Source organism: Salmo salar, chromosome 08 (genome assembly GCF_965601325.2).
Source record: "Salmo salar chromosome 08, fSalSal1, whole genome shotgun sequence".
NCBI classification, from domain to species: Eukaryota; Metazoa; Chordata; class Actinopteri; order Salmoniformes; family Salmonidae; genus Salmo; species Salmo salar.
In genome coordinates this window covers 1,850,001-1,870,902 of record NC_138298.1, presented here as the reverse complement: position 1 = coordinate 1,870,902, position 20,902 = coordinate 1,850,001, and the positions used below count along the sequence as shown (strand labels likewise).

Sequence of the window (20,902 nt, the reverse complement as noted above, 5' to 3'; positions counted from 1 at the left end):
AACACTGTTCCCATCACTTTTTAGCACAGGTAGTTGGATAAAATACAAACTTTATTTCCTTTCATCATTTGAACAGGGCAAAGGAGCACAAAGCACACACAAGCTGCATTCAGCAACAATATTCTTGTTTGTCTTATAAATACAAGGCAGATGCTAATTGAAAACACAAGGAAATTTGATCCTATTAAAAAGGCAGGAAGCTGCATTTAGTCAATTCATCATTAAATGCTTACTACAAGGCAGTGTTGCTGATGAAATAGTGCAGGGGCACACCCTCGTGGACAAAATGCTTACAGCACCTGGTATTCCCAGGCGGTCTCCCATCCAAGTACTAACCAGGCCCGACCCTGCTTAGCTTCCGAGATCAGACGAGATCGGGCGTACCCAGGCTGGTATGGCCGTAAGCGAGAAACAATCTCTTGCTACAACATATATAGTCAAAGTGAGTCTGATAAAACAGACATTTAGTCAATTCATCATTAAATGCTTAATACAAGGCAGTGTTGCTGATGAAATAGTGCAAGAGCACACCCTCGTGGACAAAATGCTTACAGCACCTGGTATTCCCAGGCGGTCTCCCATCCAAGTACTAACCAGGCCCGACCCTGCTTAGCTTCCGAGATCAGACGAGATCGGGCGTACCCAGGCTGGTATGGCCGTAAGCGAGAAACAATCTCTTGCTACAACATATATAGTCAAAGTGAGTGTGATAAACAGACATTGCATTTTCACCAATTAGATAAGCAGCTTGAACTTTGTGTCACTGAAAAAGTAGAAGAAATTACAAACACTGTTCCCATCACTTTTTAGCACAGGTAGTTGGATAAAATACAAACTTTATTTCCTTTCATCATTTGAACAGGGCAAAGGAGCACAAAGCACACACAAGCTGCATTCAGCAACAATATTCTTGTTTGTCTTATAAATACAAGGCAGATGCTAATTGAAAACACAAGGAAATTTGATCCTATTAAAAAGGCAGGAAGCTGCATTTAGTCAATTCATCATTAAATGCTTACTACAAGGCAGTGTTGCTGATGAAATAGTGCAGGGGCATACCCTCGTGGACAAAATGCTTACAGCACCTGGTATTCCCAGGCGGTCTCCCATCCAAGTACTAACCAGGCCCGACCCTGCTTAGCTTCCGAGATCAGACGAGATCGGGCGTACCCAGGCTGGTATGGCCGTAAGCGAGAAACAATCTCTTGCTACAACATATATAGTCAAAGTGAGTCTGATAAAACAGACATTTAGTCAATTCATCATTAAATGCTTAATACAAGGCAGTGTTGCTGATGAAATAGTGCAAGAGCACACCCTCGTGGACAAAATGCTTACAGCACCTGGTATTCCCAGGCGATCTCCCATCCAAGTACTAACCAGGCCCGACCCTGCTTAGCTTCCGAGATCAGACGAGATCGGGCGTACCCAGGCTGGTATGGCCGTAAGCGAGAAACAATCTCTTGCTACAACATATATAGTCAAAGTGAGTGTGATAAACAGACATTGCATTTTCACCAATTAGATAAGCAGCTTGAACTTTGTGTCACTGAAAAAGTAGAAGAAATTACAAACACTGTTCCCATCACTTTTTAGCACAGGTAGTTGGATAAAATACAAACTTTATTTCCTTTCATCATTTGAACAGGGCAAAGGAGCACAAAGCACACACAAGCTGCATTCAGCAACAATATTCTTGTTTGTCTTATAAATACAAGGCAGATGCTAATTGAAAACACAAGGAAATTTGATCCTATTAAAAAGGCAGGAAGCTGCATTTAGTCAATTCATCATTAAATGCTTACTACAAGGCAGTGTTGCTGATGAAATAGTGCAGGGGCACACCCTCGTGGACAAAATGCTTACAGCACCTGGTATTCCCAGGCGGTCTCCCATCCAAGTACTAACCAGGCCCGACCCTGCTTAGTTTCCGAGATCAGACGAGATCGGGCGTACCCAGGCTGGTATGGCCGTAAGCGAGAAACAATCTCTTGCTACAACATATATAGTCAAAGTGAGTCTGATAAAACAGACATTTAGTCAATTCATCATTAAATGCTTAATACAAGGCAGTGTTGCTGATGAAATAGTGCAAGAGCACACCCTCGTGGACAAAATGCTTACAGCACCTGGTATTCCCAGGCGGTCTCCCATCCAAGTACTAACCAGGCCCGACCCTGCTTAGCTTCCGAGATCAGACGAGATCGGGCGTACCCAGGCTGGTATGGCCGTAAGCGAGAAACAATCTCTTGCTACAACATATATAGTCAAAGTGAGTCTGATAAAACAGACATTTAGTCAATTCATCATTAAATGCTTAATACAAGGCAGTGTTGCTGATGAAATAGTGCAAGAGCACACCCTCGTGGACAAAATGCTTACAGCACCTGGTATTCCCAGGCGGTCTCCCATCCAAGTACTAACCAGGCCCGACCCTGCTTAGCTTCCGAGATCAGACGAGATCGGGCGTACCCAGGTTGGTATGGCCGTAAGCAAGAAACAATCTCTTGCTACAACATATATAGTCAAAGTGAGTGTGATAAACAGACATTGCATTTTCACCAATTAGATAAGCAGCTTGAACTTTGTGTCACTGAAAAAGTAGAAGAAATTACAAACACTGTTCCCATCACTTTTTAGCACAGGTAGTTGGATAAAATACAAACTTTATTTCCTTTCATCATTTGAACAGGGCAAAGGAGCACAAAGCACACACAAGCTGCATTCAGCAACAATATTCTTGTTTGTCTTATAAATACAAGGCAGATGCTAATTGAAAACACAAGGAAATTTGATCCTATTAAAAAGGCAGGAAGCTGCATTTAGTCAATTCATCATTAAATGCTTACTACAAGGCAGTGTTGCTGATGAAATAGTGCAGGGGCACACCCTCGTGGACAAAATGCTTACAGCACCTGGTATTCCCAGGCGGTCTCCCATCCAAGTACTAACCAGGCCCGACCCTGCTTAGCTTCCGAGATCAGACGAGATCGGGCGTACCCAGGCTGGTATGGCCGTAAGCGAGAAACAATCTCTTGCTACAACATATATAGTCAAAGTGAGTGTGATAAACAGACATTGCATTTTCACCAATTAGATAAGCAGCTTGAACTTTGTGTCACTGAAAAAGTAGAAGAAATTACAAACACTGTTCCCATCACTTTTTAGCACAGGTAGTTGGATAAAATACAAACTTTATTTCCTTTCATCATTTGAACAGGGCAAAGGAGCACAAAGCACACACAAGCTGCATTCAGCAACAATATTCTTGTTTGTCTTATAAATACAAGGCAGATGCTAATTGAAAACACAAGGAAATTTGATCCTATTAAAAAGGCAGGAAGCTGCATTTAGTCAATTCATCATTAAATGCTTACTACAAGGCAGTGTTGCTGATGAAATAGTGCAGGGGCACACCCTCGTGGACAAAATGCTTACAGCACCTGGTATTCCCAGGCGGTCTCCCATCCAAGTACTAACCAGGCCCGACCCTGCTTAGCTTCCGAGATCAGACGAGATCGGGCGTACCCAGGCTGGTATGGCCGTAAGCGAGAAACAATCTCTTGCTACAACATATATAGTCAAAGTGAGTCTGATAAAACAGACATTTAGTCAATTCATCATTAAATGCTTAATACAAGGCAGTGTTGCTGATGAAATAGTGCAAGAGCACACCCTCGTGGACAAAATGCTTACAGCACCTGGTATTCCCAGGCGGTCTCCCATCCAAGTACTAACCAGGCCCGACCCTGCTTAGCTTCCGAGATCAGACGAGATCGGGTGTACCCAGGCTGGTATGGCCGTAAGCGAGAAACAATCTCTTGCTACAACATATATAGTCAAAGTGAGTGTGATAAACAGACATTGCATTTTCACCAATTAGATAAGCAGCTTGAACTTTGTGTCACTGAAAAAGTAGAAGAAATTACAAACACTGTTCCCATCACTTTTTAGCACAGGTAGTTGGATAAAATACAAACTTTATTTCCTTTCATCATTTGAACAGGGCAAAGGAGCACAAAGCACACACAAGCTGCATTCAGCAACAATATTCTTGTTTGTCTTATAAATACAAGGCAGATGCTAATTGAAAACACAAGGAAATTTGATCCTATTAAAAAGGCAGGAAGCTGCATTTAGTCAATTCATCATTAAATGCTTACTACAAGGCAGTGTTGCTGATGAAATAGTGCAGGGGCACACCCTCGTGGACAAAATGCTTACAGCACCTGGTATTCCCAGGCGGTCTCCCATCCAAGTACTAACCAGGCCCGACCCTGCTTAGCTTCCGAGATCAGACGAGATCGGGCGTACCCAGGCTGGTATGGCCGTAAGCGAGAAACAATCTCTTGCTACAACATATATAGTCAAAGTGAGTGTGATAAACAGACATTGCATTTTCACCAATTAGATAAGCAGCTTGAACTTTGTGTCACTGAAAAAGTAGAAGAAATTACAAACACTGTTCCCATCACTTTTTAGCACAGGTAGTTGGATAAAATACAAACTTTATTTCCTTTCATCATTTGAACAGGGCAAAGGAGCACAAAGCACACACAAGCTGCATTCAGCAACAATATTCTTGTTTGTCTTATAAATACAAGGCAGATGCTAATTGAAAACACAAGGAAATTTGATCCTATTAAAAAGGCAGGAAGCTGCATTTAGTCAATTCATCATTAAATGCTTACTACAAGGCAGTGTTGCTGATGAAATAGTGCAGGGGCACACCCTCGTGGACAAAATGCTTACAGCACCTGGTATTCCCAGGCGGTCTCCCATCCAAGTACTAACCAGGCCCGACCCTGCTTAGCTTCCGAGATCAGACGAGATCGGGCGTACCCAGGCTGGTATGGCCGTAAGCGAGAAACAATCTCTTGCTACAACATATATAGTCAAAGTGAGTCTGATAAAACAGACATTTAGTCAATTCATCATTAAATGCTTAATACAAGGCAGTGTTGCTGATGAAATAGTGCAAGAGCACACCCTCGTGGACAAAATGCTTACAGCACCTGGTATTCCCAGGCGGTCTCCCATCCAAGTACTAACCAGGCCCGACCCTGCTTAGCTTCCGAGATCAGACGAGATTGGGCGTACCCAGGCTGGTATGGCCGTAAGCGAGAAACAACCTCTTGCTACAACATATATAGTCAAAGTGAGTGTGATAAACAGACATTGCATTTTCACCAATTAGATAAGCAGCTTGAACTTTGTGTCACTGAAAAAGTAGAAGAAATTACAAACACTGTTCCCATCACTTTTTAGCACAGGTAGTTGGATAAAATACAAACTTTATTTCCTTTCATCATTTGAACAGGGCAAAGGAGCACAAAGCACACACAAGCTGCATTCAGCAACAATATTCTTGTTTGTCTTATAAATACAAGGCAGATGCTAATTGAAAACACAAGGAAATTTGATCCTATTAAAAAGGCAGGAAGCTGCATTTAGTCAATTCATCATTAAATGCTTACTACAAGGCAGTGTTGCTGATGAAATAGTGCAGGGGCACACCCTCGTGGACAAAATGCTTACAGCACCTGGTATTCCCAGGCGGTCTCCCATCCAAGTACTAACCAGGCCCGACCCTGCTTAGCTTCCGAGATCAGACGAGATCGGGCGTACCCAGGCTGGTATGGCCGTAAGCGAGAAACAATCTCTTGCTACAACATATATAGTCAAAGTGAGTCTGATAAAACAGACATTTAGTCAATTCATCATTAAATGCTTAATACAAGGCAGTGTTGCTGATGAAATAGTGCAAGAGCACACCCTCGTGGACAAAATGCTTACAGCACCTGGTATTCCCAGGCGGTCTCCCATCCAAGTACTAACCAGGCCCGACCCTGCTTAGCTTCCGAGATCAGACGAGATCGGGCGTACCCAGGCTGGTATGGCCGTAAGCGAGAAACAATCTCTTGCTACAACATATATAGTCAAAGTGAGTCTGATAAAACAGACATTTAGTCAATTCATCATTAAATGCTTAATACAAGGCAGTGTTGCTGATGAAATAGTGCAAGAGCACACCCTCGTGGACAAAATGCTTACAGCACCTGGTATTCCCAGGCGGTCTCCCATCCAAGTACTAACCAGGCCCGACCCTGCTTAGCTTCCGAGATCAGACGAGATCGGGCGTACCCAGGCTGGTATGGCCGTAAGCGAGAAACAATCTCTTGCTACAACATATATAGTCAAAGTGAGTGTGATAAACAGACATTGCATTTTCACCAATTAGATAAGCAGCTTGAACTTTGTGTCACTGAAAAAGTAGAAGAAATTACAAACACTGTTCCCATCACTTTTTAGCACAGGTAGTTGGATAAAATACAAACTTTATTTCCTTTCATCATTTGAACAGGGCAAAGGAGCACAAAGCACACACAAGCTGCATTCAGCAACAATATTCTTGTTTGTCTTATAAATACAAGGCAGATGCTAATTGAAAACACAAGGAAATTTGATCCTATTAAAAAGGCAGGAAGCTGCATTTAGTCAATTCATCATTAAATGCTTACTACAAGGCAGTGTTGCTGATGAAATAGTGCAGGGGCACACCCTCGTGGACAAAATGCTTACAGCACCTGGTATTCCCAGGCGGTCTCCCATCCAAGTACTAACCAGGCCCGACCCTGCTTAGCTTCCGAGATCAGACGAGATCGGGCGTACCCAGGCTGGTATGGCCGTAAGCGAGAAACAATCTCTTGCTACAACATATATAGTCAAAGTGAGTGTGATAAACAGACATTGCATTTTCACCAATTAGATAAGCAGCTTGAACTTTGTGTCACTGAAAAAGTAGAAGAAATTACAAACACTGTTCCCATCACTTTTTAGCACAGGTAGTTGGATAAAATACAAACTTTATTTCCTTTCATCATTTGAACAGGGCAAAGGAGCACAAAGCACACACAAGCTGCATTCAGCAACAATATTCTTGTTTGTCTTATAAATACAAGGCAGATGCTAATTGAAAACACAAGGAAATTTGATCCTATTAAAAAGGCAGGAAGCTGCATTTAGTCAATTCATCATTAAATGCTTACTACAAGGCAGTGTTGCTGATGAAATAGTGCAGGGGCACACCCTCGTGGACAAAATGCTTACAGCACCTGGTATTCCCAGGCGGTCTCCCATCCAAGTACTAACCAGGCCCGACCCTGCTTAGCTTCCGAGATCAGACGAGATCGGGCGTACCCAGGCTGGTATGGCCGTAAGCGAGAAACAATCTCTTGCTACAACATATATAGTCAAAGTGAGTCTGATAAAACAGACATTTAGTCAATTCATCATTAAATGCTTAATACAAGGCAGTGTTGCTGATGAAATAGTGCAAGAGCACACCCTCGTGGACAAAATGCTTACAGCACCTGGTATTCCCAGGCGGTCTCCCATCCAAGTACTAACCAGGCCCGACCCTGCTTAGCTTCCGAGATCAGACGAGATCGGGCGTACCCAGGCTGGTATGGCCGTAAGCGAGAAACAATCTCTTGCTACAACATATATAGTCAAAGTGAGTCTGATAAAACAGACATTTAGTCAATTCATCATTAAATGCTTAATACAAGGCAGTGTTGCTGATGAAATAGTGCAAGAGCACACCCTCGTGGACAAAATGCTTACAGCACCTGGTATTCCCAGGCGGTCTCCCATCCAAGTACTAACCAGGCCCGACCATGCGTAGCTTCCGAGATCAGACGAGATCGGGCGTACCCAGGCTGGTATGGCCGTAAGCGAGAAACAATCTCTTGCTACAACATATATAGTCAAAGTGAGTGTGATAAACAGACATTGCATTTTCACCAATTAGATAAGCAGCTTGAACTTTGTGTCACTGAAAAAGTAGAAGAAATTACAAACACTGTTCCCATCACTTTTTAGCACAGGTAGTTGGATAAAATACAAACTTTATTTCCTTTCATCATTTGAACAGGGCAAAGGAGCACAAAGCACACACAAGCTGCATTCAGCAACAATATTCTTGTTTGTCTTATAAATACAAGGCAGATGCTAATTGAAAACACAAGGAAATTTGATCCTATTAAAAAGGCAGGAAGCTGCATTTAGTCAATTCATCATTAAATGCTTACTACAAGGCAGTGTTGCTGATGAAATAGTGCAGGGGCACACCCTCGTGGACAAAATGCTTACAGCACCTGGTATTCCCAGGCGGTCTCCCATCCAAGTACTAACCAGGCCCGACCCTGCTTAGCTTCCGAGATCAGACGAGATCGGGCGTACCCAGGCTGGTATGGCCGTAAGCGAGAAACAATCTCTTGCTACAACATATATAGTCAAAGTGAGTGTGATAAACAGACATTGCATTTTCACCAATTAGATAAGCAGCTTGAACTTTGTGTCACTGAAAAAGTAGAAGAAATTACAAACACTGTTCCCATCACTTTTTAGCACAGGTAGTTGGATAAAATACAAACTTTATTTCCTTTCATCATTTGAACAGGGCAAAGGAGCACAAAGCACACACAAGCTGCATTCAGCAACAATATTCTTGTTTGTCTTATAAATACAAGGCAGATGCTAATTGAAAACACAAGGAAATTTGATCCTATTAAAAAGGCAGGAAGCTGCATTTAGTCAATTCATCATTAAATGCTTACTACAAGGCAGTGTTGCTGATGAAATAGTGCAGGGGCACACCCTCGTGGACAAAATGCTTACAGCACCTGGTATTCCCAGGCGGTCTCCCATCCAAGTACTAACCAGGCCCGACCCTGCTTAGCTTCCGAGATCAGACGAGATCGGGCGTACCCAGGCTGGTATGGCCGTAAGCGAGAAACAATCTCTTGCTACAACATATATAGTCAAAGTGAGTCTGATAAAACAGACATTTAGTCAATTCATCATTAAATGCTTAATACAAGGCAGTGTTGCTGATGAAATAGTGCAAGAGCACACCCTCGTGGACAAAATGCTTACAGCACCTGGTATTCCCAGGCGGTCTCCCATCCAAGTACTAACCAGGCCCGACCCTGCTTAGCTTCCGAGATCAGACGAGATCGGGCGTACCCAGGCTGGTATGGCCGTAAGCGAGAAACAATCTCTTGCTACAACATATATAGTCAAAGTGAGTGTGATAAACAGACATTGCATTTTCACCAATTAGATAAGCAGCTTGAACTTTGTGTCACTGAAAAAGTAGAAGAAATTACAAACACTGTTCCCATCACTTTTTAGCACAGGTAGTTGGATAAAATACAAACTTTATTTCCTTTCATCATTTGAACAGGGCAAAGGAGCACAAAGCACACACAAGCTGCATTCAGCAACAATATTCTTGTTTGTCTTATAAATACAAGGCAGATGCTAATTGAAAACACAAGGAAATTTGATCCTATTAAAAAGGCAGGAAGCTGCATTTAGTCAATTCATCATTAAATGCTTACTACAAGGCAGTGTTGCTGATGAAATAGTGCAGGGGCACACCCTCGTGGACAAAATGCTTACAGCACCTGGTATTCCCAGGCGGTCTCCCATCCAAGTACTAACCAGGCCCGACCCTGCTTAGCTTCCGAGATCAGACGAGATCGGGCGTACCCAGGCTGGTATGGCCGTAAGCGAGAAACAATCTCTTGCAACAACATATATAGTCAAAGTGAGTCTGATAAAACAGACATTTAGACAATTCATCATTAAATGCTTACTACAAGGCAGTGTTGCTGATGAAATAGTGCAAGAGCACACCCTCGTGGACAAAATGCTTACAGCACCTGGTATTCCCAGGCGGTCTCCCATCCAAGTACTAACCAGGCCCGACCCTGCTTAGCTTCCGAGATCAGACGAGATCGGGTGTACCCAGGCTGGTATGGCCGTAAGCGAGAAACAATCTCTTGCTACAATATATATAGTCAAAGTGAGTGTGATAAACAGACATTGCATTTTCACCAATTAGATAAGCAGCTTGAACTTTGTGTCACTGAAAAAGTAGAAGAAATTACAAACACTGTTCCCATCACTTTTTAGCACAGGTAGTTGGATAAAATACAAACTTTATTTCCTTTCATCATTTGAACAGGTCAAAGGAGCACAAAGCACACACAAGCTGCATTCAGCAACAATATTCTTGTTTGTCTTATAAATACAAGGCAGATGCTAATTGAAAACACAAGGAAATTTGATCCTATTAAAAAGGCAGGAAGCTGCATTTAGTCAATTCATCATTAAATGCTTACTACAAGGCAGTGTTGCTGATGAAATAGTGCAGGGGCACACCCTCGTGGACAAAATGCTTACAGCACCTGGTATTCCCAGGCGGTCTCCCATCCAAGTACTAACCAGGCCCGACCCTGCTTAGCTTCCGAGATCAGACGAGATCGGGCGTACCCAGGCTGGTATGGCCGTAAGCGAGAAACAATCTCTTGCTACAACATATATAGTCAAAGTGAGTCTGATAAAACAGACATTTAGTCAATTCATCATTAAATGCTTAATACAAGGCAGTGTTGCTGATGAAATAGTGCAAGAGCACACCCTCGTGGACAAAATGCTTACAGCACCTGGTATTCCCAGGCGGTCTCCCATCCAAGTACTAACCAGGCCCGACCCTGCTTAGCTTCCGAGATCAGACGAGATCGGGCGTACCCAGGCTGGTATGGCCGTAAGCGAGAAAAAATCTCTTGCTACAACATATATAGTCAAAGTGAGTGTGATAAACAGACATTGCATTTTCACCAATTAGATAAGCAGCTTGAACTTTGTGTCACTGAAAAAGTAGAAGAAATTACAAACACTGTTCCCATCACTTTTTAGCACAGGTAGTTGGATAAAATACAAACTTTATTTCCTTTCATCATTTGAACAGGGCAAAGGAGCACAAAGCACACACAAGCTGCATTCAGCAACAATATTCTTGTTTGTCTTATAAATACAAGGCAGATGCTAATTGAAAACACAAGGAAATTTGATCCTATTAAAAAGGCAGGAAGCTGCATTTAGTCAATTCATCATTAAATGCTTACTACAAGGCAGTGTTGCTGATGAAATAGTGCAGGGGCACACCCTCGTGGACAAAATGCTTACAGCACCTGGTATTCCCAGGCGGTCTCCCATCCAAGTACTAACCAGGCCCGACCCTGCTTAGCTTCCGAGATCAGACGAGATCGGGCGTACCCAGGCTGGTATGGCCGTAAGCGAGAAACAATCTCTTGCTACAACATATATAGTCAAAGTGAGTGTGATAAACAGACATTGCATTTTCACCAATTAGATAAGCAGCTTGAACTTTGTGTCACTGAAAAAGTAGAAGAAATTACAAACACTGTTCCCATCACTTTTTAGCACAGGTAGTTGGATAAAATACAAACTTTATTTCCTTTCATCATTTGAACAGGGCAAAGGAGCACAAAGCACACACAAGCTGCATTCAGCAACAATATTCTTGTTTGTCTTATAAATACAAGGCAGATGCTAATTGAAAACACAAGGAAATTTGATCCTATTAAAAAGGCAGGAAGCTGCATTTAGTCAATTCATCATTAAATGCTTACTACAAGGCAGTGTTGCTGATGAAATAGTGCAGGGGCACACCCTCGTGGACAAAATGCTTACAGCACCTGGTATTCCCAGGCGGTCTCCCATCCAAGTACTAACCAGGCCCGACCCTGCTTAGCTTCCGAGATCAGACGAGATCGGGCGTACCCAGGCTGGTATGGCCGTAAGCGAGAAACAATCTCTTGCTACAACATATATAGTCAAAGTGAGTCTGATAAAACAGACATTTAGTCAATTCATCATTAAATGCTTAATACAAGGCAGTGTTGCTGATGAAATAGTGCAAGAGCACACCCTCGTGGACAAAATGCTTACAGCACCTGGTATTCCCAGGCGGTCTCCCATCCAAGTACTAACCAGGCCCGACCCTGCTTAGCTTCCGAGATCAGACGAGATCGGGCGTACCCAGGCTGGTATGGCCGTAAGCGAGAAAAAATCTCTTGCTACAACATATATAGTCAAAGTGAGTGTGATAAACAGACATTGCATTTTCACCAATTAGATAAGCAGCTTGAACTTTGTGTCACTGAAAAAGTAGAAGAAATTACAAACACTGTTCCCATCACTTTTTACCACAGGTAGTTGGATAAAATACAAACTTTATTTCCTTTCATCATTTGAACAGGGCAAAGGAGCACAAAGCACACACAAGCTGCATTCAGCAACAATATTCTTGTTTGTCTTATAAATACAAGGCAGATGCTAATTGAAAACACAAGGAAATTTGATCCTATTAAAAAGGCAGGAAGCTGCATTTAGTCAATTCATCATTAAATGCTTACTACAAGGCAGTGTTGCTGATGAAATAGTGCAGGGGCACACCCTCGTGGACAAAATGCTTACAGCACCTGGTATTCCCAGGCGGTCTCCCATCCAAGTACTAACCAGGCCCGACCCTGCTTAGCTTCCGAGATCAGACGAGATCGGGCGTACCCAGGCTGGTATGGCCGTAAGCGAGAAACAATCTCTTGCTACAACATATATAGTCAAAGTGAGTGTGATAAACAGACATTGCATTTTCACCAATTAGATAAGCAGCTTGAACTTTGTGTCACTGAAAAAGTAGAAGAAATTACAAACACTGTTCCCATCACTTTTTAGCACAGGTAGTTGGATAAAATACAAACTTTATTTCCTTTCATCATTTGAACAGGGCAAAGGAGCACAAAGCACACACAAGCTGCATTCAGCAACAATATTCTTGTTTGTCTTATAAATACAAGGCAGATGCTAATTGAAAACACAAGGAAATTTGATCCTATTAAAAAGGCAGGAAGCTGCATTTAGTCAATTCATCATTAAATGCTTACTACAAGGCAGTGTTGCTGATGAAATAGTGCAGGGGCACACCCTCGTGGACAAAATGCTTACAGCACCTGGTATTCCCAGGCGGTCTCCCATCCAAGTACTAACCAGGCCCGACCCTGCTTAGCTTCCGAGATCAGACGAGATCGGGCGTACCCAGGCTGGTATGGCCGTAAGCGAGAAACAATCTCTTGCTACAACATATATAGTCAAAGTGAGTGTGATAAACAGACATTGCATTTTCACCAATTAGATAAGCAGCTTGAACTTTGTGTCACTGAAAAAGTAGAAGAAATTACAAACACTGTTTCCATCACTTTTTAGCACAGGTAGTTGGATAAAATACAAACTTTATTTCCTTTCATCATTTGAACAGGGCAAAGGAGCACAAAGCACACACAAGCTGCATTCAGCAACAATATTCTTGTTTGTCTTATAAATACAAGGCAGATGCTAATTGAAAACACAAGGAAATTTGATCCTATTAAAAAGGCAGGAAGCTGCATTTAGTCAATTCATCATTAAATGCTTACTACAAGGCAGTGTTGCTGATGAAATAGTGCAGGGGCACACCCTCGTGGACAAAATGCTTACAGCACCTGGTATTCCCAGGCGGTCTCCCATCCAAGTACTAACCAGGCCCGACCCTGCTTAGCTTCCGAGATCAGACGAGATCGGGCGTACCCAGGCTGGTATGGCCGTAAGCGAGAAACAATCTCTTGCTACAACATATATAGTCAAAGTGAGTCTGATAAAACAGACATTTAGTCAATTCATCATTAAATGCTTAATACAAGGCAGTGTTGCTGATGAAATAGTGCAAGAGCACACCCTCGTGGACAAAATGCTTACAGCACCTGGTATTCCCAGGCGGTCTCCCATCCAAGTACTAACCAGGCCCGACCCTGCTTAGCTTCCGAGATCAGACGAGATCGGGCGTACCCAGGCTGGTATGGCCGTAAGCGAGAAAAAATCTCTTGCTACAACATATATAGTCAAAGTGAGTGTGATAAACAGACATTGCATTTTCACCAATTAGATAAGCAGCTTGAACTTTGTGTCACTGAAAAAGTAGAAGAAATTACAAACACTGTTCCCATCACTTTTTACCACAGGTAGTTGGATAAAATACAAACTTTATTTCCTTTCATCATTTGAACAGGGCAAAGGAGCACAAAGCACACACAAGCTGCATTCAGCAACAATATTCTTGTTTGTCTTATAAATACAAGGCAGATGCTAATTGAAAACACAAGGAAATTTGATCCTATTAAAAAGGCAGGAAGCTGCATTTAGTCAATTCATCATTAAATGCTTACTACAAGGCAGTGTTGCTGATGAAATAGTGCAGGGGCACACCCTCGTGGACAAAATGCTTACAGCACCTGGTATTCCCAGGCGGTCTCCCATCCAAGTACTAACCAGGCCCGACCCTGCTTAGCTTCCGAGATCAGACGAGATCGGGCGTACCCAGGCTGGTATGGCCGTAAGCGAGAAACAATCTCTTGCTACAACATATATAGTCAAAGTGAGTGTGATAAACAGACATTGCATTTTCACCAATTAGATATGCAGCTTGAACTTTGTGTCACTGAAAAAGTAGAAGAAATTACAAACACTGTTTCCATCACTTTTTAGCACAGGTAGTTGGATAAAATACAAACTTTATTTCCTTTCATCATTTGAACAGGGCAAAGGAGCACAAAGCACACACAAGCTGCATTCAGCAACAATATTCTTGTTTGTCTTATAAATACAAGGCAGATGCTAATTGAAAACACAAGGAAATTTGATCCTATTAAAAAGGCAGGAAGCTGCATTTAGTCAATTCATCATTAAATGCTTACTACAAGGCAGTGTTGCTGATGAAATAGTGCAGGGGCACACCCTCGTGGACAAAATGCTTACAGCACCTGGTATTCCCAGGCGGTCTCCCATCCAAGTACTAACCAGGCCCGACCCTGCTTAGCTTCCGAGATCAGACGAGATCGGGCGTACCCAGGCTGGTATGGCCGTAAGCGAGAAACAATCTCTTGCTACAACATATATAGTCAAAGTGAGTCTGATAAAACAGACATTTAGTCAATTCATCATTAAATGCTTAATACAAGGCAGTGTTGCTGATGAAATAGTGCAAGAGCACACCCTCGTGGACAAAATGCTTACAGCACCTGGTATTCCCAGGCGGTCTCCCATCCAAGTACTAACCAGGCCCGACCCTGCTTAGCTTCCGAGATCAGACGAGATCGGGCGTACCCAGGCTGGTATGGCCGTAAGCGAGAAAAAATCTCTTGCTACAACATATATAGTCAAAGTGAGTGTGATAAACAGACATTGCATTTTCACCAATTAGATAAGCAGCTTGAACTTTGTGTCACTGAAAAAGTAGAAGAAATTACAAACACTGTTCCCATCACTTTTTACCACAGGTAGTTGGATAAAATACAAACTTTATTTCCTTTCATCATTTGAACAGGGCAAAGGAGCACAAAGCACACACAAGCTGCATTCAGCAACAATATTCTTGTTTGTCTTATAAATACAAGGCAGATGCTAATTGAAAACACAAGGAAATTTGATCCTATTAAAAAGGCAGGAAGCTGCATTTAGTCAATTCATCATTAAATGCTTACTACAAGGCAGTGTTGCTGATGAAATAGTGCAGGGGCACACCCTCGTGGACAAAATGCTTACAGCACCTGGTATTCCCAGGCGGTCTCCCATCCAAGTACTAACCAGGCCCGACCCTGCTTAGCTTCCGAGATCAGACGAGATCGGGCGTACCCAGGCTGGTATGGCCGTAAGCGAGAAACAATCTCTTGCTACAACATATATAGTCAAAGTGAGTGTGATAAACAGACATTGCATTTTCACCAATTAGATAAGCAGCTTGAACTTTGTGTCACTGAAAAAGTAGAAGAAATTACAAACACTGTTCCCATCACTTTTTAGCACAGGTAGTTGGATAAAATACAAACTTTATTTCCTTTCATCATTTGAACAGGGCAAAGGAGCACAAAGCACACACAAGCTGCATTCAGCAACAATATTCTTGTTTGTCTTATAAATACAAGGCAGATGCTAATTGAAAACACAAGGAAATTTGATCCTATTAAAAAGGCAGGAAGCTGCATTTAGTCAATTCATCATTAAATGCTTACTACAAGGCAGTGTTGCTGATGAAATAGTGCAGGGGCACACCCTCGTGGACAAAATGCTTACAGCACCTGGTATTCCCAGGCGGTCTCCCATCCAAGTACTAACCAGGCCCGACCCTGCTTAGCTTCCGAGATCAGACGAGATCGGGCGTACCCAGGCTGGTATGGCCGTAAGCGAGAAACAATCTCTTGCTACAACATATATAGTCAAAGTGAGTGTGATAAACAGACATTGCATTTTCACCAATTAGATAAGCAGCTTGAACTTTGTGTCACTGAAAAAGTAGAAGAAATTACAAACACTGTTTCCATCACTTTTTAGCACAGGTAGTTGGATAAAATACAAACTTTATTTCCTTTCATCATTTGAACAGGGCAAAGGAGCACAAAGCACACACAAGCTGCATTCAGCAACAATATTCTTGTTTGTCTTATAAATACAAGGCAGATGCTAATTGAAAACACAAGGAAATTTGATCCTATTAAAAAGGCAGGAAGCTGCATTTAGTCAATTCATCATTAAATGCTTACTACAAGGCAGTGTTGCTGATGAAATAGTGCAGGGGCACACCCTCGTGGACAAAATGCTTACAGCACCTGGTATTCCCAGGCGGTCTCCCATCCAAGTACTAACCAGGCCCGACCCTGCTTAGCTTCCGAGATCAGACGAGATCGGGCGTACCCAGGCTGGTATGGCCGTAAGCGAGAAACAATCTCTTGCTACAACATATATAGTCAAAGTGAGTCTGATAAAACAGACATTTAGTCAATTCATCATTAAATGCTTAATACAAGGCAGTGTTGCTGATGAAATAGTGCAAGAGCACACCCTCGTGGACAAAATGCTTACAGCACCTGGTATTCCCAGGCGGTCTCCCATCCAAGTACTAACCAGGCCCGACCCTGCTTAGCTTCCGAGATCAGACGAGATCGGGCGTACCCAGGCTGGTATGGCCGTAAGCGAGAAAAAATCTCTTGCTACAACATATATAGTCAAAGTGAGTGTGATAAACAGACATTGCATTTTCACCAATTAGATAAGCAGCTTGAACTTTGTGTCACTGAAAAAGTAGAAGAAATTACAAACACTGTTCCCATCACTTTTTACCACAGGTAGTTGGATAAAATACAAACTTTATTTCCTTTCATCATTTGAACAGGGCAAAGGAGCACAAAGCACACACAAGCTGCATTCAGCAACAATATTCTTGTTTGTCTTATAAATACAAGGCAGATGCTAATTGAAAACACAAGGAAATTTGATCCTATTAAAAAGGCAGGAAGCTGCATTTAGTCAATTCATCATTAAATGCTTACTACAAGGCAGTGTTGCTGATGAAATAGTGCAGGGGCACACCCTCGTGGACAAAATGCTTACAGCACCTGGTATTCCCAGGCGGTCTCCCATCCAAGTACTAACCAGGCCCGACCCTGCTTAGCTTCCGAGATCAGACGAGATCGGGCGTACCCAGGCTGGTATGGCCGTAAGCGAGAAACAATCTCTTGCTACAACATATATAGTCAAAGTGAGTGTGATAAACAGACATTGCATTTTCACCAATTAGATAAGCAGCTTGAACTTTGTGTCACTGAAAAAGTAGAAGAAATTACAAACACTGTTCCCATCACTTTTTAGCACAGGTAGTTGGATAAAATACAAACTTTATTTCCTTTCATCATTTGAACAGGGCAAAGGAGCACAAAGCACACACAAGCTGCATTCAGCAACAATATTCTTGTTTGTCTTATAAATACAAGGCAGATGCTAATTGAAAACACAAGGAAATTTGATCCTATTAAAAAGGCAGGAAGCTGCATTTAGTCAATTCATCATTAAATGCTTACTACAAGGCAGTGTTGCTGATGAAATAGTGCAGGGGCACACCCTCGTGGACAAAATGCTTACAGCACCTGGTATTCCCAGGCGGTCTCCCATCCAAGTACTAACCAGGCCCGACCCTGCTTAGCTTCCGAGATCAGACGAGATCGGGCGTACCCAGGCTGGTATGGCCGTAAGCGAGAAACAATCTCTTGCTACAACATATATAGTCAAAGTGAGTGTGATAAACAGACATTGCATTTTCACCAATTAGATAAGCAGCTTGAACTTTGTGTCACTGAAAAAGTAGAAGAAATTACAAACACTGTTTCCATCACTTTTTAGCACAGGTAGTTGGATAAAATACAAACTTTATTTCCTTTCATCATTTGAACAGGGCAAAGGAGCACAAAGCACACACAAGCTGCATTCAGCAACAATATTCTTGTTTGTCTTATAAATACAAGGCAGATGCTAATTGAAAACACAAGGAAATTTGATCCTATTAAAAAGGCAGGAAGCTGCATTTAGTCAATTCATCATTAAATGCTTACTACAAGGCAGTGTTGCTGATGAAATAGTGCAGGGGCACACCCTCGTGGACAAAATGCTTACAGCACCTGGTATTCCCAGGCGGTCTCCCATCCAAGTACTAACCAGGCCCGACCCTGCTTAGCTTCCGAGATCAGACGAGATCGGGCGTACCCAGGCTGGTATGGCCGTAAGCGAGAAACAATCTCTTGCTACAACATATATAGTCAAAGTGAGTCTGATAAAACAGACATTTAGTCAATTCATCATTAAATGCTTAATACAAGGCAGTGTTGCTGATGAAATAGTGCAAGAGCACACCCTCGTGGACAAAATGCTTACAGCACCTGGTATTCCCAGGCGGTCTCCCATCCAAGTACTAACCAGGCCCGACCCTGCTTAGCTTCCGAGATCAGACGAGATCGGGCGTACCCAGGCTGGTATGGCCGTAAGCGAGAAAAAATCTCTTGCTACAACATATATAGTCAAAGTGAGTGTGATAAACAGACATTGCATTTTCACCAATTAGATAAGCAGCTTGAACTTTGTGTCACTGAAAAAGTAGAAGAAATTACAAACACTGTTCCCATCACTTTTTACCACAGGTAGTTGGATAAAATACAAACTTTATTTCCTTTCATCATTTGAACAGGGCAAAGGAGCACAAAGCACACACAAGCTGCATTCAGCAACAATATTCTTGTTTGTCTTATAAATACAAGGCAGATGCTAATTGAAAACACAAGGAAATTTGATCCTATTAAAAAGGCAGGAAGCTGCATTTAGTCAATTCATCATTAAATGCTTACTACAAGGCAGTGTTGCTGATGAAATAGTGCAGGGGCACACCCTCGTGGACAAAATGCTTACAGCACCTGGTATTCCCAGGCGGTCTCCCATCCAAGTACTAACCAGGCCCGACCCTGCTTAGCTTCCGAGATCAGACGAGATCGGGCGTACCCAGGCTGGTATGGCCGTAAGCGAGAAACAATCTCTTGCTACAACATATATAGTCAAAGTGAGTGTGATAAACAGACATTGCATTTTCACCAATTAGATATGCAGCTTGAACTTTGTGTCACTGAAAAAGTAGAAGAAATTACAAACACTGTTTCCATCACTTTTTAGCACAGGTAGTTGGATAAAATACAAACTTTATTTCCTTTCATCATTTGAACAGGGCAAAGGAGCACAAAGCACACACAAGCTGCATTCAGCAACAATATTCTTGTTTGTCTTATAAATACAAGGCAGATGCTAATTGAAAACACAAGGAAATTTGATCCTATTAAAAAGGCAGGAAGCTGCATTTAGTCAATTCATCATTAAATGCTTACTACAAGGCAGTGTTGCTGATGAAATAGTGCAGGGGCACACCCTCGTGGACAAAATGCTTACAGCACCTGGTATTCCCAGGCGGTCTCCCATCCAAGTACTAACCAGGCCCGACCCTGCTTAGCTTCCGAGATCAGACGAGATCGGGCGTACCCAGGCTGGTATGGCCGTAAGCGAGAAACAATCTCTTGCTACAACATATATAGTCAAAGTGAGTCTGATAAAACAGACATTTAGTCAATTCATCATTAAATGCTTAATACAAGGCAGTGTTGCTGATGAAATAGTGCAAGAGCACACCCTCGTGGACAAAATGCTTACAGCACCTGGTATTCCCAGGCGGTCTCCCATCCAAGTACTAACCAGGCCCGACCCTGCTTAGCTTCCGAGATCAGACGAGATCGGGCGTACCCAGGCTGGTATGGCCGTAAGCGAGAAAAAATCTCTTGCTACAACATATATAGTCAAAGTGAGTGTGATAAACAGACATTGCATTTTCACCAATTAGATAAGCAGCTTGAACTTTGTGTCACTGAAAAAGTAGAAGAAATTACAAACACTGTTCCCATCACTTTTTACCACAGGTAGTTGGATAAAATACAAACTTTATTTCCTTTCATCATTTGAACAGGGCAAAGGAGCACAAAGCACACACAAGCTGCATTCAGCAACAATATTCTTGTTTGTCTTATAAATACAAGGCAGATGCTAATTGAAAACACAAGGAAATTTGATCCTATTAAAAAGGCAGGAAGCTGCATTTAGTCAATTCATCATTAAATGCTTACTACAAGGCAGTGTTGCTGATGAAATAGTGCAGGGGCACACCCTCGTGGACAAAATGCTTACAGCACCTGGTATTCCCAGGCGGTCTCCCATCCAAGTACTAACCAGGCCCGACCCTGCTTAGCTTCCGAGATCAGACGAGATCGGGCGTACCCAGGCTGGTATGGCCGTAAGCGAGAAACAATCTCTTGCTACAACATATATAGTCAAAGTGAGTGTGATAAACAGACATTGCATTTTCACCAATTAGATAAGCAGCTTGAACTTTGTGTCACTGAAAAAGTAGAAGAAATTACAAACACTGTTCCCATCACTTTTTAGCACAGGTAGTTGGATAAAATACAAACTTTATTTCCTTTCATCATTTGAACAGGGCAAAGGAGCACAAAGCACACACAAGCTGCATTCAGCAACAATATTCTTGTTTGTCTTATAAATACAAGGCAGATGCTAATTG

General features: G+C 42.4%; 49 non-coding genes across 49 annotated transcripts; all 49 read right to left on the bottom strand.

Annotated features, from left to right (window-relative positions):
• Positions 1-287: 287 nt before the first annotated feature.
• On the bottom strand, positions 288-406 carry LOC145854546 (5S ribosomal RNA). Its single transcript, XR_014375431.1, has one exon. It is a non-coding gene; the product is annotated as a 5S ribosomal RNA (ribosomal RNA).
• Positions 407-545: 139 nt separating this feature from the next.
• On the bottom strand, positions 546-664 carry LOC145854545 (5S ribosomal RNA). The gene has a single exon (XR_014375430.1). It is a non-coding gene; the product is annotated as a 5S ribosomal RNA (ribosomal RNA).
• A 409-nt stretch (positions 665-1,073) lies between these two features.
• On the bottom strand, positions 1,074-1,192 carry LOC145854544 (5S ribosomal RNA). Its single transcript, XR_014375429.1, has one exon. It is a non-coding gene; the product is annotated as a 5S ribosomal RNA (ribosomal RNA).
• A 139-nt stretch (positions 1,193-1,331) lies between these two features.
• On the bottom strand, positions 1,332-1,450 carry LOC145884131 (5S ribosomal RNA). Its single transcript, XR_014395710.1, has one exon. It is a non-coding gene; the product is annotated as a 5S ribosomal RNA (ribosomal RNA).
• A 409-nt stretch (positions 1,451-1,859) lies between these two features.
• LOC145885401 (5S ribosomal RNA) lies at positions 1,860-1,978 on the bottom strand. Its single transcript, XR_014396982.1, has one exon. It is a non-coding gene; the product is annotated as a 5S ribosomal RNA (ribosomal RNA).
• Positions 1,979-2,117: 139 nt separating this feature from the next.
• Positions 2,118-2,236, bottom strand: LOC145854543 (5S ribosomal RNA). Its single transcript, XR_014375428.1, has one exon. It is a non-coding gene; the product is annotated as a 5S ribosomal RNA (ribosomal RNA).
• A 139-nt stretch (positions 2,237-2,375) lies between these two features.
• On the bottom strand, positions 2,376-2,494 carry LOC145882447 (5S ribosomal RNA). The gene has a single exon (XR_014394015.1). It is a non-coding gene; the product is annotated as a 5S ribosomal RNA (ribosomal RNA).
• A 409-nt stretch (positions 2,495-2,903) lies between these two features.
• Positions 2,904-3,022, bottom strand: LOC145854542 (5S ribosomal RNA). The gene has a single exon (XR_014375427.1). It is a non-coding gene; the product is annotated as a 5S ribosomal RNA (ribosomal RNA).
• Positions 3,023-3,431: 409 nt separating this feature from the next.
• Positions 3,432-3,550, bottom strand: LOC145854541 (5S ribosomal RNA). Its single transcript, XR_014375426.1, has one exon. It is a non-coding gene; the product is annotated as a 5S ribosomal RNA (ribosomal RNA).
• Positions 3,551-3,689: 139 nt separating this feature from the next.
• On the bottom strand, positions 3,690-3,808 carry LOC145854902 (5S ribosomal RNA). The gene has a single exon (XR_014375789.1). It is a non-coding gene; the product is annotated as a 5S ribosomal RNA (ribosomal RNA).
• A 409-nt stretch (positions 3,809-4,217) lies between these two features.
• LOC145854540 (5S ribosomal RNA) lies at positions 4,218-4,336 on the bottom strand. Its single transcript, XR_014375425.1, has one exon. It is a non-coding gene; the product is annotated as a 5S ribosomal RNA (ribosomal RNA).
• A 409-nt stretch (positions 4,337-4,745) lies between these two features.
• Positions 4,746-4,864, bottom strand: LOC145854539 (5S ribosomal RNA). The gene has a single exon (XR_014375424.1). It is a non-coding gene; the product is annotated as a 5S ribosomal RNA (ribosomal RNA).
• A 139-nt stretch (positions 4,865-5,003) lies between these two features.
• On the bottom strand, positions 5,004-5,122 carry LOC145885953 (5S ribosomal RNA). Its single transcript, XR_014397537.1, has one exon. It is a non-coding gene; the product is annotated as a 5S ribosomal RNA (ribosomal RNA).
• A 409-nt stretch (positions 5,123-5,531) lies between these two features.
• LOC145854538 (5S ribosomal RNA) lies at positions 5,532-5,650 on the bottom strand. Its single transcript, XR_014375423.1, has one exon. It is a non-coding gene; the product is annotated as a 5S ribosomal RNA (ribosomal RNA).
• A 139-nt stretch (positions 5,651-5,789) lies between these two features.
• LOC145854537 (5S ribosomal RNA) lies at positions 5,790-5,908 on the bottom strand. Its single transcript, XR_014375422.1, has one exon. It is a non-coding gene; the product is annotated as a 5S ribosomal RNA (ribosomal RNA).
• A 139-nt stretch (positions 5,909-6,047) lies between these two features.
• LOC145854535 (5S ribosomal RNA) lies at positions 6,048-6,166 on the bottom strand. The gene has a single exon (XR_014375420.1). It is a non-coding gene; the product is annotated as a 5S ribosomal RNA (ribosomal RNA).
• A 409-nt stretch (positions 6,167-6,575) lies between these two features.
• Positions 6,576-6,694, bottom strand: LOC145854534 (5S ribosomal RNA). The gene has a single exon (XR_014375419.1). It is a non-coding gene; the product is annotated as a 5S ribosomal RNA (ribosomal RNA).
• A 409-nt stretch (positions 6,695-7,103) lies between these two features.
• LOC145854533 (5S ribosomal RNA) lies at positions 7,104-7,222 on the bottom strand. Its single transcript, XR_014375418.1, has one exon. It is a non-coding gene; the product is annotated as a 5S ribosomal RNA (ribosomal RNA).
• A 139-nt stretch (positions 7,223-7,361) lies between these two features.
• On the bottom strand, positions 7,362-7,480 carry LOC145854532 (5S ribosomal RNA). The gene has a single exon (XR_014375417.1). It is a non-coding gene; the product is annotated as a 5S ribosomal RNA (ribosomal RNA).
• Positions 7,481-7,619: 139 nt separating this feature from the next.
• LOC145851382 (5S ribosomal RNA) lies at positions 7,620-7,738 on the bottom strand. Its single transcript, XR_014373233.1, has one exon. It is a non-coding gene; the product is annotated as a 5S ribosomal RNA (ribosomal RNA).
• Positions 7,739-8,147: 409 nt separating this feature from the next.
• LOC145854531 (5S ribosomal RNA) lies at positions 8,148-8,266 on the bottom strand. Its single transcript, XR_014375416.1, has one exon. It is a non-coding gene; the product is annotated as a 5S ribosomal RNA (ribosomal RNA).
• A 409-nt stretch (positions 8,267-8,675) lies between these two features.
• Positions 8,676-8,794, bottom strand: LOC145854530 (5S ribosomal RNA). Its single transcript, XR_014375415.1, has one exon. It is a non-coding gene; the product is annotated as a 5S ribosomal RNA (ribosomal RNA).
• Positions 8,795-8,933: 139 nt separating this feature from the next.
• On the bottom strand, positions 8,934-9,052 carry LOC145854529 (5S ribosomal RNA). The gene has a single exon (XR_014375414.1). It is a non-coding gene; the product is annotated as a 5S ribosomal RNA (ribosomal RNA).
• Positions 9,053-9,461: 409 nt separating this feature from the next.
• LOC145854528 (5S ribosomal RNA) lies at positions 9,462-9,580 on the bottom strand. The gene has a single exon (XR_014375413.1). It is a non-coding gene; the product is annotated as a 5S ribosomal RNA (ribosomal RNA).
• Positions 9,581-9,719: 139 nt separating this feature from the next.
• Positions 9,720-9,838, bottom strand: LOC145854891 (5S ribosomal RNA). Its single transcript, XR_014375778.1, has one exon. It is a non-coding gene; the product is annotated as a 5S ribosomal RNA (ribosomal RNA).
• A 409-nt stretch (positions 9,839-10,247) lies between these two features.
• LOC145854527 (5S ribosomal RNA) lies at positions 10,248-10,366 on the bottom strand. Its single transcript, XR_014375412.1, has one exon. It is a non-coding gene; the product is annotated as a 5S ribosomal RNA (ribosomal RNA).
• A 139-nt stretch (positions 10,367-10,505) lies between these two features.
• Positions 10,506-10,624, bottom strand: LOC145854526 (5S ribosomal RNA). The gene has a single exon (XR_014375411.1). It is a non-coding gene; the product is annotated as a 5S ribosomal RNA (ribosomal RNA).
• A 409-nt stretch (positions 10,625-11,033) lies between these two features.
• LOC145854524 (5S ribosomal RNA) lies at positions 11,034-11,152 on the bottom strand. The gene has a single exon (XR_014375409.1). It is a non-coding gene; the product is annotated as a 5S ribosomal RNA (ribosomal RNA).
• Positions 11,153-11,561: 409 nt separating this feature from the next.
• LOC145854523 (5S ribosomal RNA) lies at positions 11,562-11,680 on the bottom strand. The gene has a single exon (XR_014375408.1). It is a non-coding gene; the product is annotated as a 5S ribosomal RNA (ribosomal RNA).
• Positions 11,681-11,819: 139 nt separating this feature from the next.
• Positions 11,820-11,938, bottom strand: LOC145854522 (5S ribosomal RNA). The gene has a single exon (XR_014375407.1). It is a non-coding gene; the product is annotated as a 5S ribosomal RNA (ribosomal RNA).
• A 409-nt stretch (positions 11,939-12,347) lies between these two features.
• On the bottom strand, positions 12,348-12,466 carry LOC145854521 (5S ribosomal RNA). The gene has a single exon (XR_014375406.1). It is a non-coding gene; the product is annotated as a 5S ribosomal RNA (ribosomal RNA).
• Positions 12,467-12,875: 409 nt separating this feature from the next.
• LOC145854520 (5S ribosomal RNA) lies at positions 12,876-12,994 on the bottom strand. Its single transcript, XR_014375405.1, has one exon. It is a non-coding gene; the product is annotated as a 5S ribosomal RNA (ribosomal RNA).
• A 409-nt stretch (positions 12,995-13,403) lies between these two features.
• LOC145854519 (5S ribosomal RNA) lies at positions 13,404-13,522 on the bottom strand. Its single transcript, XR_014375404.1, has one exon. It is a non-coding gene; the product is annotated as a 5S ribosomal RNA (ribosomal RNA).
• A 139-nt stretch (positions 13,523-13,661) lies between these two features.
• On the bottom strand, positions 13,662-13,780 carry LOC145854518 (5S ribosomal RNA). Its single transcript, XR_014375403.1, has one exon. It is a non-coding gene; the product is annotated as a 5S ribosomal RNA (ribosomal RNA).
• Positions 13,781-14,189: 409 nt separating this feature from the next.
• LOC145854517 (5S ribosomal RNA) lies at positions 14,190-14,308 on the bottom strand. Its single transcript, XR_014375402.1, has one exon. It is a non-coding gene; the product is annotated as a 5S ribosomal RNA (ribosomal RNA).
• Positions 14,309-14,717: 409 nt separating this feature from the next.
• Positions 14,718-14,836, bottom strand: LOC145854516 (5S ribosomal RNA). Its single transcript, XR_014375401.1, has one exon. It is a non-coding gene; the product is annotated as a 5S ribosomal RNA (ribosomal RNA).
• Positions 14,837-14,975: 139 nt separating this feature from the next.
• On the bottom strand, positions 14,976-15,094 carry LOC145854515 (5S ribosomal RNA). Its single transcript, XR_014375400.1, has one exon. It is a non-coding gene; the product is annotated as a 5S ribosomal RNA (ribosomal RNA).
• Positions 15,095-15,503: 409 nt separating this feature from the next.
• Positions 15,504-15,622, bottom strand: LOC145854513 (5S ribosomal RNA). Its single transcript, XR_014375398.1, has one exon. It is a non-coding gene; the product is annotated as a 5S ribosomal RNA (ribosomal RNA).
• Positions 15,623-16,031: 409 nt separating this feature from the next.
• Positions 16,032-16,150, bottom strand: LOC145854512 (5S ribosomal RNA). The gene has a single exon (XR_014375397.1). It is a non-coding gene; the product is annotated as a 5S ribosomal RNA (ribosomal RNA).
• Positions 16,151-16,559: 409 nt separating this feature from the next.
• Positions 16,560-16,678, bottom strand: LOC145854511 (5S ribosomal RNA). Its single transcript, XR_014375396.1, has one exon. It is a non-coding gene; the product is annotated as a 5S ribosomal RNA (ribosomal RNA).
• Positions 16,679-16,817: 139 nt separating this feature from the next.
• LOC145854510 (5S ribosomal RNA) lies at positions 16,818-16,936 on the bottom strand. The gene has a single exon (XR_014375395.1). It is a non-coding gene; the product is annotated as a 5S ribosomal RNA (ribosomal RNA).
• A 409-nt stretch (positions 16,937-17,345) lies between these two features.
• Positions 17,346-17,464, bottom strand: LOC145854509 (5S ribosomal RNA). Its single transcript, XR_014375394.1, has one exon. It is a non-coding gene; the product is annotated as a 5S ribosomal RNA (ribosomal RNA).
• Positions 17,465-17,873: 409 nt separating this feature from the next.
• Positions 17,874-17,992, bottom strand: LOC145854507 (5S ribosomal RNA). Its single transcript, XR_014375392.1, has one exon. It is a non-coding gene; the product is annotated as a 5S ribosomal RNA (ribosomal RNA).
• A 409-nt stretch (positions 17,993-18,401) lies between these two features.
• Positions 18,402-18,520, bottom strand: LOC145854506 (5S ribosomal RNA). Its single transcript, XR_014375391.1, has one exon. It is a non-coding gene; the product is annotated as a 5S ribosomal RNA (ribosomal RNA).
• A 139-nt stretch (positions 18,521-18,659) lies between these two features.
• On the bottom strand, positions 18,660-18,778 carry LOC145854505 (5S ribosomal RNA). The gene has a single exon (XR_014375390.1). It is a non-coding gene; the product is annotated as a 5S ribosomal RNA (ribosomal RNA).
• Positions 18,779-19,187: 409 nt separating this feature from the next.
• LOC145854504 (5S ribosomal RNA) lies at positions 19,188-19,306 on the bottom strand. Its single transcript, XR_014375389.1, has one exon. It is a non-coding gene; the product is annotated as a 5S ribosomal RNA (ribosomal RNA).
• A 409-nt stretch (positions 19,307-19,715) lies between these two features.
• LOC145854503 (5S ribosomal RNA) lies at positions 19,716-19,834 on the bottom strand. Its single transcript, XR_014375388.1, has one exon. It is a non-coding gene; the product is annotated as a 5S ribosomal RNA (ribosomal RNA).
• Positions 19,835-19,973: 139 nt separating this feature from the next.
• LOC145854501 (5S ribosomal RNA) lies at positions 19,974-20,092 on the bottom strand. The gene has a single exon (XR_014375386.1). It is a non-coding gene; the product is annotated as a 5S ribosomal RNA (ribosomal RNA).
• A 409-nt stretch (positions 20,093-20,501) lies between these two features.
• Positions 20,502-20,620, bottom strand: LOC145854500 (5S ribosomal RNA). Its single transcript, XR_014375385.1, has one exon. It is a non-coding gene; the product is annotated as a 5S ribosomal RNA (ribosomal RNA).
• Positions 20,621-20,902: the final 282 nt, after the last annotated feature.